The 13,189-nt window shown below is 51.3% G+C and overlaps 2 non-coding genes and 1 pseudogene across 2 annotated transcripts; all 3 read right to left on the reverse strand.

The window, feature by feature from the left end:
* Nucleotides 1–425: 425 nt before the first annotated feature.
* Nucleotides 426–499, reverse strand: TRNAI-GAU (transfer RNA isoleucine (anticodon GAU)). The gene has a single exon. It is a non-coding gene; the product is annotated as a tRNA-Ile (tRNA).
* A 334-nt stretch (nucleotides 500–833) lies between these two features.
* TRNAI-GAU (transfer RNA isoleucine (anticodon GAU)) lies at nucleotides 834–907 on the reverse strand. The gene has a single exon. It is a non-coding gene; the product is annotated as a tRNA-Ile (tRNA).
* A 10,761-nt stretch (nucleotides 908–11,668) lies between these two features.
* LOC108523495 (dapper homolog 3-like) lies at nucleotides 11,669–12,828 on the reverse strand (annotated as a pseudogene).
* Between the last annotated feature and the right edge of the window lie 361 nt (nucleotides 12,829–13,189).

Below are 13,189 nucleotides of genomic sequence, written 5' to 3' on the forward strand. Positions count from 1 at the left end.
TGGATTTACATCCCTAAGACTTCCCCGCAAGGCGACCAAGGGAACACGAGGCAGTGACATTTGGGAGCACCTGTCTTCACTGGGCGATTCATCCAGGGGAGCCACAGCCTCAGGAACCGCGGGGACGGCAGGGGGTGGGGACTGAGGGCCAGAGATATGGATGGCTTTGGATGTCCTGAGTGCCCTGCAGGTGGCGGATGGTGCAGGGACTCGGGTGGGGGGGCCACCGCCCCAGCGCATGCCCGGTACCTCCCGCTTTCCCCAGCAGGCTGCCCTGGACAACCTCTGGGCGAGGAGTCCAAGAGATCCCGCAATTCGCTCCTACCCGGACGCTGCTCACAGTACCTGAAAGGGCATTTTTCAGGAACGGTTGTATAAAGAGTTCCTTGTGGGGTGGCGGTGGAAAAAAGGCTAAGCTCGGACTATGGCCGGTGCGGGAATCGAACCCACGACCTTGGCGTTATCAGCACCACGCTCTTACCAACTGAGCTAACCGGCCTCCTGACACCACAGTGCGGCTGGAGCGTATAAAAGGGCCGCGCGCCACGTTCGCGCCCGTCCACGAGCGATTCTTTGTGAAGCCATCGCGCAGCTGGCTGCCTCCGGCTTTCCCCGAGTTGGGAACTCTGGTGAGGAGCCACCACCCCAGCGCTGAGTGGGTTCCTCCCGCTCTTCCCTGCCAGGCTGCCCTCCACAACCCCTGGGCGGAGTCGGAGAGATCCCGCAATTCGCTCCCACCTACATGCCGCTCACAGTACTTGAAAGGCGTATTTTTCACAGTTATATAAAGAGTTCCTTGCGGGGTGGTGGCGAGAAAAAAAATGCTAAAATTGCGGCCGGTGCGGGAATCGTGCCCGCGACCTTGGTGTTATCAGCACCACGCTCTTACCAACTGAGCTAACTGACCTCCTGACCCCAGAGTACCGCTGGAGCTTATAAAAGGGCTCCATGTTCGCGCCCGTCCACCAGCAATTCCTAGTCAAGCCCGCACGCCTCTGGCTGCCTGCCGCTTTCCCAGAGCTGCGGGGACTCTGGTGAGGAGCCATCGTACCAGGGCTCGCCGGGTGCCTCCCGCTCTTCCCTGCCAGGCTGCCCTCGACAACCTCTGGGCCGAGTCCAAGAAATTCCACAAGTCACTCCTGCCCACATGGGGCTTACAGAACCTGATAAGCACATTTTGAAAAAGAGTTGCATAAACAGTTCATGGGAAAAAACAAGAAACAAACAAAAAACTGGGACTAGGGCCGATGCGTGGATCAAGCCCGCCACCATGGCGTTTTCAGCACCACTCGACCACCTAGTGCTGCCCTAGTGCTGCCCGAGCGTCTAAAGGGCTGCATGTTCGCGCCGGCCCGCGACTGACTCCTTACAGACCCCATGCCACTGGCTGCCTCCCGCGTGGCCCCAGCTGCGACTTTTGACCTCCTCACTGTCATCCCCATTGGGTGGATGCAGAAACTGACACCTAAGGGATTTCAAGGAGAAGGGAGGTGGCTTCCTACAGGGAACCACACGCTTTCACAGGGAAAATGCAAATTGCACATGGGAGGCTTGGCTCTGCAGTGAGGTTTTCAAACATTCCAATTCAATGCTGTTTTTAACTCTGAAAATCCTGAGGCCTGGCAACTTCATGTATCAAGAGCCTTTTAGCATGGTTAAATCAAGCTCAGAAAACACAGAAAACCAAAGGCCAAAAGAACCACCGAATTCCCTATCGCCCAAAAAATAACGGCTGCAGGGGTCTTGACTTCCTTCTTGTCGATTTTTTTTTTCTTTCACTGTCCACGTGTATTTCTATATATATACACGGAATCCTTGGGCTGGGAGCAGTGGCTCATGCCTGTAATCCCAGCACTCCGGAATAAATTAATAAATGGATGGAATCCGAAGCCTTGCTTGAAACAGTGTATTTTGTCTTCCTTTTTGCAGTTAGTAGTCTATCATTAAGCATATGCCTAAATAATTGCAAATGTCATTTTAAATGATTCCTGAGTGTTTTGAGTGGACAAACTATAGCTATCTCTCCTTTCATTTTAGTCTTTTTTTTCAGTATTGGAAAATGTATTCATTTTGCTCTCACTTGTAAACTGACAACATGAATGAATCACATGATATAAGGTAGAAGGGTTGCAACAGCTGTTGGGTAGACAACGACAGTACCCACCATAAAAGTATAGTATCTGTATGCAAAAATATATAGAGAGAGACAAAGAAAATGCTGAGAAGACAAACCACCACCGTGTCCACTACCCAGACTGTATGTCCCAGGGACATGCTGGTCTCTTAGAGGGCCTGACTATAGTATGCTGCTGTGGCCCTCCCACTCCAGGAACACAAGAAGGGACCACTAGCTTTCTAACACTATACATTCTGCCCGGATTATTCCACTGAACTGCTTGGACTGATGTATCATCAAGGTTCCCTGTCACAAGCAGCAGAAACTGAATCTACCTGATTTCAAGTTTTTATATAAAGGATATTAGGCCAGTCAACCTACCACGAGCGAGGCTAGAGGACACTCGGTCAAGAAAAATGGACACTCAGTCAAGATATACCCATTCAGCCTGGCAGTGCCCTGGCCCCCAATTAGCTGTGAGTCAAAGAAACCTAATCCCTATCCTCATGGAGCTCACCGCACAGCAAAGCAGACAGGTATTACAGTGAAGGGAGAAGTTTAGGTGTTGTGCTGGGAGGTTGAGCAAGTTTCCTGAAGTCTTGGACACGTACTGTGTGCAAAGGACAAGGATGGATGGATGAGCAGGCCAAAGGGGTGCAGCCCTCTCAGTGTACTGGTGAAGGTGCAGACATCCTTTCCATTTTGCTTACAGCTGAATGAACATTCAGAGCCTAGCACACTCTCTGGCACAGCATGCCTCCAATAGGTAAGAGTCACGCGTTTAAAGCGGGCAGATCAAGTCATTTCTCTGTTCACACTGTCCCCTTTTGGACCAGCCTTAACAGGTCTGCCAAATTCAGCAAATAGAGATCAAGATGTCAAGTTAAAATTTAATTGCAGAAAAACAATGAAGCATTTTTTTAGTGTATGTCCCATGCCACATTTGGGCCATATTTATACTAAAAGAGTATCTGTGCTGTATCTGACCTCTTCCTGTTGGGAGCAGTCCTCATGTCCAAGTCTGACCTGTGGTGGGCTGTTCACCAGGACTTGAACCCCATAGGGCTTGCAAAAATGCCTCTGTAAAATGGTCATGGGCTCAGTGATTCCATGTATCACTCTGCTTTAAAGCTTTAATTAGCAAAGAGCCAAAAAAGTCCACAAATACTACATTTCTCCATGAAAAGTGTCCACAACAGTGTCTTCCTCTGAAAAAGGTGTGTCTTTTACATTTTAATGCAGGAAAGACTTCAGCAATTAATGATCAGCAAAAAAAAGATAAAAGAAAGAGACATTTTACAGAAACAGATGCAGAACAGAGTGTAAGGTACACAGATATGCTTTGGTCAAGGATAGGGCAAGGTAAACATCCTGCATGACTCAGCGAGTTTGGTGTGCAAGTGCATAACTCCACTCGTTATATAATCACAGCTATGTAGCCATAACATGGGAAGGCTCATCACCTGGCTCAGAGCCACTATTGTTTGCAAAAGGTATGACTGTCCTGCTGACACTGGGCATATGGAGGCACACCCAGAGAAAGAGAGAGATACAGCCAGAACTGCCCATCTTGCAGAGGGACATGGGGGAGCCAGAACACAGCACAGCTTGTGCCCACAGAAAGAGTCATGCGGCTGACCCTGTAGGGAAACTCAGCTATGCAGCTGTGTGTGGAACAACAAAAGCCATAGAGCTGAAGCAGACAGCCAAGACAGACACAGACAGCGTGAGAGAGCTGCTGATGAGAAAGCTAGTGTAAGAGAATTGCTGAATAAAACATGTTTCATCTGCCAACGGCCCTGAGTGTTCCTTCAGCTGTCCACTCACTCCCCTCTGACCTCAACCTGACCCTGAACCTGACAGTCTTCCTCTAAAAAAGGAGTGTCTTTTTAATTTTAATGCTGCAGGAAAGACCCCAGCAATTGATGAGCAGTGGAAAAGAGACCATTTTGCTTAAACAGATGCAGAAGACAAGGGGTAAAGTGTTTAGGTCAGATCTGCCCCTCAGATAATGTATTTTAAGAAAAGTCAGCTTTGGGGCCAAGCACAGTCGCTCACACCTGCAATCCCAGCACTCTGAGACGTCGATGTAGTAGGATTGCTTGTGGCCAGGAGTTTGAGACCGGCCTGGGCAACACAGCAAGACCCATCCCTATTAAAAAATAATAATAGAAAGGGGAAAAAAAAAAGCCAACGAGCAAACAAAATGAAAAGGTACAACTATGAATGGTAGGGATTTAAAGCCATTCTTCACGGAGGAAAATGAACCAAGCAGTGTCTCTTCATCCAGAGTCCTTCTGGAAGGTTCCAAGGGGTAGGGTTTGTGATATGATTAGCCCAGGACAGTATTCCAGGGGGGATGAAGAGAAGGAGGAAGAGAGAGAGAAGGGAGTGGGTAAAGAGAGAGAGATGAAGAGACAGAGACAGGGAGAGACTTCAAAATAGAGAGAAGGAGGAAGGGAGGAGAGACAGAGAAAGAGGAACACAGAGAGAGAAATAGAGACAGGGAGAGAGATCCAGAGAGAGAAAGAGGGAGAGACATATAGACAGAAGAAATAGAGACAGGGGGACGACGGACACGGTGGCTCACACCTGTGATCCCAGCACTTTGGGAGGCCGAGGTGGGTGGATCATTTGAGGTCAGGAGTTCGAGACCAGCCTGGATAACATGGTGAAACCCCATCTCTACTAAAAAAAACAAAACAAAACACACACACTCATACAAATTAGCTGGGTGTGGCAGTGCTCACCTGTAACCCCAGCAACTCAGGAGGCTGAGGCAGGAGAATCACTTGAACCTGGGAGGTGGAAGTTGCAGTGAGTTGAGGTCGCGCCACTGTACTCCAGCCTGGGCCTCAGAGTAAGACTTGTCTCAAAAACAAAACAAAACAAAAAAACTGTGTCTGTTTCATCTACCAGTCACACTGTTTCATTTTCATTTTACTACCAGTAACATAAAATATTTCCCTATGGGCCAGAGACAGTAGATCACACCTGTAATCCCAGTGCTTTGGGATGCTGAGACGGGAGGATTGCTTGTGGCCAGGAGTTCAGGGCCGGCCTGGGAAACATAGCGAGACCCTGTCTCGACAAAACATTTAAAAATTAGTCAGGCATCATGGTGCATGACTGTAGCCCCAGGTACTCTGGAGGCTAAGGCCGGAGGATCGTTTGTGCCTGGGAGTTCGACACTGCCGTGAGCTGTGATCAGTTCGGCCTGGATGAGAAAGCAAGACTTTGTCTCAACAAAAGTACAAAACAACAAAATACATAAACATACAGAAACACCTAACCCTATTGTTTTAGGATAACCACAGCAGCAAAGCTGGCCTAATAATGTATTCATCCTCTATCCTGACTGGCTTACCCTGTGGGTATTATGCTTCATACTTGTTTTATGCTTATTTCATTCGGCGAACATTTACTAAATATTTCCGGATGGAATACATACACACTGCCAAGTCCTAGCCTCACCCTTGAGATAGTAGGCGGTTTCCCTGCCATGCCTTAGTCCTCGCAGACCTGCTGTATCAGATCTCCTGGGGCAGAGACCCGATCTGCCTTTCAAAAGCTCCACTGACAATTCTGAAGGCAGACAAGGTTCCCTACGGGATGCAGACAGGTGAGGCAGCCAGGAAAAATGTCATCATGGTACAACAGGTGCAATAAAGAGGCAGAGTGGCCCAGAGGTGGTAGGCTGCCCAGAAGCAGTGATCTCAGAGGCATTCTGAAGGCTGGGAATTGTTGCCAGGTAGGGCATTCTGAGTATAAAGAAAAACATGTAAATGCATGGATGCATGAAAAGGGGCAGGCATGTTGGACGGAACTGGACATTTCTAGGGGGTGGGAAGAGGGAGGATGGGGAGAGACAGGGGCCTCCATCTGACCCAAGTGTGTACACTGGTCCGTGCATCTGATCCACAGCAAACCACTGGGCCTTCTGCTGTGGTTGTTGAAATGCACCCCACCACCTGCCCCAGAACCTGTCTCTCCTGTTCTGCATTTTCAACTCAGACTCACCCTTTCAAATCTAGTTCAAATACCACTTCTTCAACAAAGCCGCTTCTGATCGCGTCAGCCAGAAACAATGTCCCTTCCTCTAACTACATTTAGTTCATCACTATCTTTAGCTTTCTGGCCTTGATCAGAAGGTATCTGGGTCATGTTTTATCTCCTGTTAGTTCATAAGCTACTGAGGGGCAAAGTACACATCCAGTTTACCTTCGTGGCCTCCATGACACAGCTGGGGCTGAAAAAGTATTAGCAGAATGTGCTACCAAGGTACATTATTGGAGGTAGAATTTATATCATCTCCATCAGATTAGCTACAGAGTAAGTCCCATCATGCTGCCTAATCTTGACTAAGTTTGCTTTTACTTTATGAAAAATCTGTCATTTTTTGACTCCATTCCAAACCCAAAAAGCTGTGGTCACATTCAGCAGGGTGTGCTGGGGAGGACAAGGGCTCTGGAGAGCAGCCACACCTGAGGGACCTTAGGCAAAGCCACTCAACCTCCCTAAGCTTGTTTCCCACCTGCAAAATGCTGGCACAGAAACACTGCTGCGAGCTAAGCAACGCAGCACGGTGCCCGGCACAGAGCAGAGGCTCTGCAGATGGCTGTCCCAGGATGGCGTCTTGCAGCCTTCTGACCCAGACCAAAGTCCCAGAAGGTCGAGTTACCCAAGGTCACACCTCTAGAGAGTGTGGCATTTGGGCAGAATCATACGCGTCTTCCTAAACCTTAGCAAGACAACTCTCCACTCTTGATGATCAACTGGATACAACAACCTCAGGCAGCTAAAAGCACGAGTGAAGTCAAAAAAACTCAGGAGTGAAGATGGCCGATTCTGTTCTCTAATGCATCTCTTCTAGTGGAAAAAGCTCTCTTCTTTTGGCAATTTTGGGATGAGACTAATTTTATTTACAACCCCAGCACTGAAATGAGACGGAATTTTACAGACGCCATGTAGGACCTGTGGCTTCAGGTGCTATGCTACACCCTCTGGACTTGGGAGACCATGCTGTAGTTCCAAGTGCCCCAGCAGCTGAAAGCTGTGTGGCCCAGGAAGTAAACCTACTGAGAAAGGATGTATTGTGTGTACACAGGGTGCTTTCACATATCCCAAACATTCAGTGTGTATTCAGGCACTGTGCTGGCCATTGTGGTTACAAATCAGTCATCACCACTCAGGGTGGTAAGTCCTGCAGTGAACTAGTATATTGTGCTTAACTGTGGGAGCATNATGTAGGACCTGTGGCTTCAGGTGCTATGCTACACCCTCTGGACTTGGGAGACCATGCTGTAGTTCCAAGTGCCCCAGCAGCTGAAAGCTGTGTGGCCCAGGAAGTAAACCTACTGAGAAAGGATGTATTGTGTGTACACAGGGTGCTTTCACATATCCCAAACATTCAGTGTGTATTCAGGCACTGTGCTGGCCATTGTGGTTACAAATCAGTCATCACCACTCAGGGTGGTAAGTCCTGCAGTGAACTAGTATATTGTGCTTAACTGTGGGAGCATTTTACAAATAGTTGCATAAAGAGCTCATGGAATTAAAAAAAAAAAAAAAAAAAAAAAAGGCTACGTGTGTGGCTGGTGCGGGAACTGAGTCCACCACGCCACATCAGCAACCACCTTAGGACCGCCGCAGTGGCTCACGCCTGAAATCCCAGCAGTTTGGGAGGCCGAGGTCAACAAATCACAAGGGCAAAAGTTTGAGACCAGCTTGGCCAATATGGTGAAACCCTGTCCTCTAGTAAACATACAAAAAAAATTAGCTGCCTGGTGGCAAGTGCCTGTATTCCCAGCTACTTGGGAGGCTGAGGCAGGAGAATTGCTTGAATATGGGAGGCAGAGGATGCAGTGAACCAAGATCACGCCACTGTACTCCAGCCTGGGCAACAGAGTCCGACACTGTCTCAAAAACAAAACAGGAAGAAAGAGAGACCGGGGAGGCGGGACATGGTGGCTAACACCTGTAATCCCAGCACTTTGGGAGGCCAAGGAAGGCGGATCATCTGAGGTCAGGAGTTGAAGACCAGCCTGGACAACATGGCGAAAGCCTACTAAAAGTCCAAAAATTAAATGGGCGTGCTGGCAGGCACCTGTAATCCCAGCAACTCAGGAGGCTGAGGTGGAAGAACTGCTTGAACTCGGGAGGCAGAGGTTGCAGTGAGCCGAGATCGCGCATTGCACTCCAGCCTGGGCAACAAGAGCAAGACTCCATATCAAAAAAAATAATAATAATAAAGAAAAGAAAAAAAAATAGAGACAGGGAAACACAGAAACAGAGAAACAGAAAATGATATGGTTTGGCCATGTCCCCACTGAAATCTCAACTTGAATTGTATCTCCCAGAATCCCTCGTGCTGTGAGAGGGGTCCAGGGTAGGTAATTGAATCATGGTGGCCAGTCTTTCCTGTGCTATTCTGGTGATAGTAAGTCTTATGAGATCTGATGGGTTCATCAGGGGTTTCCGCTTTTGCTTTCTCCTCATTCTTTCTTGCTGTCACCATGTAAGAAGTGCCTTTCAACCGCTGCCATGATTACGAGACTTCCTCAGCCATGTGGAACTGTAAGTCAAATTAAACCTCCTTTTCTCCCCAGTCTTTTTTGTATCAGCAGTGTAAAAACAGACTAATACAGTTAATTGGTACTGGGAGTGGGTCATCGCTGAAAAGATACCCAACAATGTGGCAGCGACTTTGGAAATGGGTAATAGGCAGAGGTTGTAACAGTTTGGAGGGATTAGAATAAGGCAGGAAAATGTGGGAATGTTTGGAACTTCCTAGAGACTTACTGAATGGCTTTGGCCAAAACGCTGATAGCGATATGACAAAAAGGTCCAGGCTGAGGTGGTCTCAGATAGAGATGAGCAACTTCTTGGGAACTAGAGCAAAGGTGACTCTTGTTATGTTTTAGCGAAGAGACTGGCAGCATTTTGCCTCTGCCCTAGAGATCTGTGGAACTTTGAACTTGAGAGAGATGACTTAGGATATCTAGCAGAAGAAATTTCTAAGCAGCAAAGTATTCAAAATGTGACTTGGGTGCTGTTGAAAGCATTCTGTTTTAAAAGGGATACAGAGCATAAAAGTTCAGAAAATGTGCAGCCTGATGATGCAGTAGAAAAGAAAAATCCATTTTCTGGGGAGAAATTCAAGCCAGCTGCAGAAATTTGCATAAGTAGCAAGGAGCCTAATGTCAATCCCCAAGACCATGGGGTAAATGTCTCCAGGCCCTGTCACAGACCTTCACAGCAGTCCCTCCCATCACAGGCCCAGAGGTCCAGGAGGAAAAAGTGGTTTTGTGGGCTAGGCCCAGGGTCTCTACGCTGTGTGCCTAGGAACTTGGTGCCCTGTGTCCCAGCTGCTCCATCTGTGACTGAAAGGAGCCAATGTAGAGCTCGGGCTGTGGCTTCAGAAGGTGGAAGCCCCAAGTCTGGGCAGCTTCCATGTGGTGTTGAGCCTGCAGATGCACAGAAGTCAAGAATTGAGGTTTGAGAACCTCTGCCTAGATTTCAGAAGATGTATGGAAATGCCTGGATGTCCAGGCAAAAGTCTGTGGCAGGGGTGAGGCCCTCATGGAGAACCTCTGCTAGGGCAGTGCAGAAGGGAAATGTGGGGTCGGAGGCCCCACACAGAGTCCCTACTGGGGCACTGCCTAGTAGAGCTGTGAGAAGAAGGCCACTGTCTTCCAAACCCCAGAAAAGTAGATCCACCAACAGCTTGCACCGTAGGCCTGGAAACACAACAGACACTCAATGTCAGCCCATGAAAGCAGCTGGGAGGGAGGTTGTAACCTGCAAAACCACAGGGGCAGAGCTGCCCAAGACCACAGGAATCCACCTCTTGCACCTGATTTGAGACCTGGAGTCAAAGGAGCTCATTTTGGAGCTTTAAGATCTGACTGCCCTGCTGGACTTTGGACTTGCACGGGCCCTGTAACCCCTTTGTTTTGGCCTATTTCTCCCATTTGGAAGGGCTGTATTGACCCAATACCTGTATCCCCATTGTATCTAAGAAGTAACTGGCTTGCTTTTGATTTTACAGGCTCATAGGTGGAAGGGACTTCCCTCGTCTGACTGTGGACTTTTGGGTTAATGCTGAAATGAGTTAAGTCTTTGGGGGGACTGTTGGGAAGGCACAATTGGTTTTGAAATGTGAGGACATGAGATTTGGAGGGGCAGGGGTGGAATTACATGGTTTGGCTGTCCCCACCAAAATGTCAACTTGAATTATATCTCCCAGAATACCCACGTGTTGCGGGAGGGACTCGGGGGGAGGTAATTGAATCATACGGGCCAGTCTTTCCCGTGTTATTCTCATGATAGTGAATAAGTCTCACGAGATCTGATGGGTTTTCAGGGGTTTCCGCTGTTACTTCCTCCTCATTCTCTCTTGCTGCTGCCATGTAAGAAGTACCTTTTGCCCTCCGCCATGATTATGAGACTTACCCAGCCGTGTGGAACTGTAAGTCAAATTAAACCTCCTGGCTGGGCGCGGTGGCTTATGCCTGTAATCTCAATACTTTGGGAGGATGAGGCGGGTGGATCACCTGAGGTCAGGAGTTCCAGACCAGCCTGGCCAACATGGTGAAACCCCGTCTCTACCAATAGTACAAAAATTAGCCAGGCGTTGGGGCACGCACCTGTAATCCCAGCTACTCAGGAGGCTGAGGCAGGAGAATTGCTTGAACCCGGGAGGTAGAGGTTGCAGTGAGCCTAGATCGTGCCACTGCACTTCAGCCTGGGTGACAGGAGCAAGACTCCGTCTCAAAAAAAAAAAAAAAGAAATTCAACCTCCTTTTCTTCCAAGTCTAGAGTATGCCTTTATCAGCAGCATAAAAACGACTAATACAGAGAGTAATGCACGGAGACACAGAAAGAGGGAGAGAAAGACAAAAAGAGAAACACAGAGAGGGAGACAGAATGAAACAGAAGGAGGAAGGGAGGGAGAGGAAAAAAAGAGAGGGCCCTCTTCCCACTATCCTTCCAAAATCAGGGTTTCCTCCAGACCCCTTCCTCAAGGCCTAGGTGCCAAAGAGGTCACTGAAGGAAGCAGTCTCCTCTTCCTCAGCAGGCCTGAAGATTCCTGGGCTATGACCGCTGCTCTTCCTAAGCCAGAAGCTATGACCCTGAGCCATTGGGCTTCCCAGCCCAGCTTCCTCTTGTCCAAAACGAGAGGACAAACAGGAGTTAGAGGGTCTGAGAAGTCCTGTTCCAGCAACACCGCCCCTGCCCTAAGAAGGCACAGGCTGACCACTGACAACTGTTTAAATACAGCGCCCATGTCCGGTTGGGATATTCTGACCCACTCAGGGCTGCCCCATAAGCCAGCGCGTGTCCGGATCCCAGCGCACCGAGAACTCGAAACCTGTCAAGCTGCCCATTCAGGGTTCAGTTCAAAGACAGAAGACAAAGGAAACGGATAAAGCGTCCAATACAAGAATTACCCATTTCAGACGCAAAAGACGAAGAGCACAGGCGGTGTCAGGACATGTTAGGATCCGTACCCAACTCCGCCGTCTTCATCCTCACAACGCCACGGAACACCTATTCCCCGGAGCCCAGCTCCTCCTGCAGCCCCTGGAGGAATCTGTACATTTCCCGCCGAGGACCCTGCCGCTGGGCACTCGGGGAGGCTGGCCTGGGGGAGGCCCGCAGGGATCTTCGGATCCCGCGCCCGTGTCCCTGGGGCCGCTGCCTGGGAGGGCGCACGAGGTAGCCCAGGCGAGGTGACCCACAGGAAATCTGGTGACGTCGGACGGCCCAGGCCCCAGAGTGCTGTGTGTGCTGGGGGTGGAGGGTGGTCTCCGAGAGGAGCCGTCGGCGTTCCAGGGAAGGCACCCGGTCGGTCGGGGGTACTCGCCGGGGCTGAGGGGTGCGCTCCACTTCCCTGAGCGCCCCCCAGGGAGACCCAGGGCGCAGGGGCAGCCCCGCGCTGGGATCCCGAGCCGGAGCGGCGGGGCTGGGCCCTCCCCAGGAGGCCGGCACTCGGGGCCCTTTGTCCTACGACAGCGTCCCGGCCGCGCCGCGCAACCCTATGGGCCGAGTCCCCGCGCGCACTCACTCACCCACGGTGACCAGCGTGTAAAGTCCTGCAGGCGGTAGGCAGGCGGCTCTGGCGACCGCGCCTCGGGGCTGGGGCAGAGCGCCGGCGCCCAGTCGGAGGTCTCCTCCGCCACGGCCGCCTGGGCCAGCCCGGGCGCCTCCATGGGGACGCACTCAGGTCCAGGGCACCGGGCGGGGCCGGAGGGCTCGGGGAGCCGGGCTTCTGGGGACGCAGCCTAGGAGGGCGGCGCGGCGTCAACTGAGGATCCCTGTGCGCGCCATGCGGCTTGTGGAGGCCAGGACTCGGCCCACGCGGCCCGGAGTCCCCAAGACGCCAAGACGCCTTCCGTTGCGCCCGCGGCCCTGCGCGGCTGACGGCGCGGCGGGGACAATGGCTGTGCGGCGCTCAGGGCACGAGCAGCAACGGCCCAGGTGGGAGCAGCCGCCGGCCTCAGGGGGCGGGCAAGGAGCGCCAGCGGGCGGCGGGGAAGGTGGAGGCCGCGGCCCGGGCTTGTAGAGCGAGGCGGGGGCCCTGCGCATTCCCAGTCTGGCGCCCGCTGCCTCCTCCAGCTCGGTAGCCGCGGGCGCGTTGAAGGGGCGAGCGGAAGCCGCCTGGGCGAGGCCTAGGGCCTGGGGGCGTCGCCTTCGCACCCGCTCCGCCCCTGCCGCGACCCAGCCCAGGAGCCGGAGACCTGGGCGTGCCCCGCTATCGTGGGCAGGCGCGGCGCTGGGGAGGTGGTCACGCCCCCCTCCGCCTCCGAGGCGCCCATCGGGTGGTACCCAGGACGACCTCTCACCGCGACCGACCGCCCGGACCCTCTTAGGCGCAGAGGCGCACAGGTCCACACCTGGCTACTCAGGAGGGAGAAAACATTTTACAACCTATTCTCTCTTGTCTTTGAAGCCTGCTAGCTAAAAGCTTCATCTGCATGGTAAAACCTTGGTCTCCACCACCTCTTATCACAACCCAGACATTCCTTTCTGTGATCCCAGATCTTTACATAAACTCGACCAGTTGTCAAC

This window comes from Rhinopithecus bieti, unplaced genomic scaffold (genome assembly GCF_001698545.2).
Source record: "Rhinopithecus bieti isolate Rb0 unplaced genomic scaffold, ASM169854v2 scaffold_75795, whole genome shotgun sequence".
Classification (NCBI taxonomy): domain Eukaryota; kingdom Metazoa; phylum Chordata; class Mammalia; order Primates; family Cercopithecidae; genus Rhinopithecus; species Rhinopithecus bieti.